We start from the raw sequence: 1,341 nt of genomic DNA, 5'->3' as shown, positions 1-1,341 counted from the left end.
GGGGGCGTAGGTTGGCTGTTCTGTCTGATTGGCAGGTCAGCTTGGTGCGGGGAGGGGGCTCGTGTGGGGCTGGACTCTGGCGCTGGTCTGCGCAGTTTCCTGGCCACCGTGCCTGCTGCCTGGTTTGCTCCTCCCGCACCTCACCTGGCTCCTACCACGCTTTTTGTGGGTTTTTTAAAAATGTATTTTTACTGATTTCAGCGAGGAAGGGAGGGAGAGAGAGAAACATACATGATGAGAACCATGATCAGCTGCCTCCTGCACGCCCCACGCTGGGGATCGAGACCACAACCCGGGCCTGTGCCCTTGGCCGAACCGTGACTCCGGGTTCATAGGTCGATGCTCAACCCCTGAGCCACCCCGGCCGGGTTCCTGCCCGTTTTTGTTGAGCACCTACTGTGTGCAGACAGCAGGCCACCGGCTCCACCCTCTCGGCCTTTCTCTTCTGACCGAGCCCCCGCCCCACGCTGTTTCCTCGATGAGAGCAGACCTGAGGCTCTGTCCTGTGCTCAGACCCCACACAACTGGGGCGCCCAGAGCGCGGGCACAGGGTAGCCTCCTCCATGCTTCTCCCACGCTGTCCACCTGCCCCTGCTGCCCTCCCCTGACCCAGCCACTGCAGCAGCGCCTGCCTGCTCAGGGCGCCGGCCCACAGGGGCGCGTGTTGGCACTTGTCACCCCTCATGTCCCGCTCCCAAGCCCTTGGTCAACCACATGGAGGTGGACTGTCCACTGTGCGGCTCAGTGACTGTTGGGGGGGCGTGCATTGAAGGGTTTGAAAACTGACGGGGTCACGTCTCCCAGCCTCGGTGACCTGGGCCAGGCCGCTGCCCTCAGCTGCCCCGGAGGCCTCACATCCCCTAACAAGTAGTTCCTCTCGGTCCTCACTCCCCTGAGGTCTCCGTCTGTCGCCTCCACCTGCTGGGCCGCAGGCAGTTTGGGTGTGAGAATAACATTTGCTTTGATTAAAATCATGGCCCAGAAGCAGTCTGTGTGCGTCTGTCCCCAGGGCACCTGGAGTCATCAGAATAACTGATGTGGCACCAGGAGATCCCACGGTGGGAGCACGTCGGGGAGAACACGGCTCGGGTTAGGGGCTGTGCGCACCCCCACCCCCAGGGCTACGTGTCCATCAGTGCCAGGAGGGAAAGGGCAGGCCGTGCTGGGAGGCTCAGGCTCCCGCTGCCTCAGCTCAGGGACATGCACCGTGTCCCGGGGGCTGGTGGAGAAGCCCGGCCAGGGAACCAAGGAACCGTTGCCCGGGCGACGAGGGCTGGCTGGGGCGGGGCGGGCGGGCCTGGTGGGGGACTGGGTCTGCCCTGCTGGCTCATGTCTGGTGAG

General features: G+C 63.8%; 1 protein-coding gene across 1 annotated transcript in view; it reads left to right on the top strand.

Moving 5' to 3' along the window:
- The window catches only part of MLC1 (megalencephalic leukoencephalopathy with subcortical cysts 1), a 31,754-nt gene that overhangs the window by 29,659 nt on the left and 754 nt on the right, over positions 1-1,341 (top strand). The gene's annotated exons all lie outside the window — the stretch shown is intronic.

Source organism: Myotis davidii, unplaced genomic scaffold, assembly GCF_000327345.1.
Source record: "Myotis davidii unplaced genomic scaffold, ASM32734v1 scaffold845, whole genome shotgun sequence".
Taxonomy (NCBI): domain Eukaryota; kingdom Metazoa; phylum Chordata; class Mammalia; order Chiroptera; family Vespertilionidae; genus Myotis; species Myotis davidii.
This window is presented reverse-complemented; position numbering and strand designations above follow the sequence as displayed.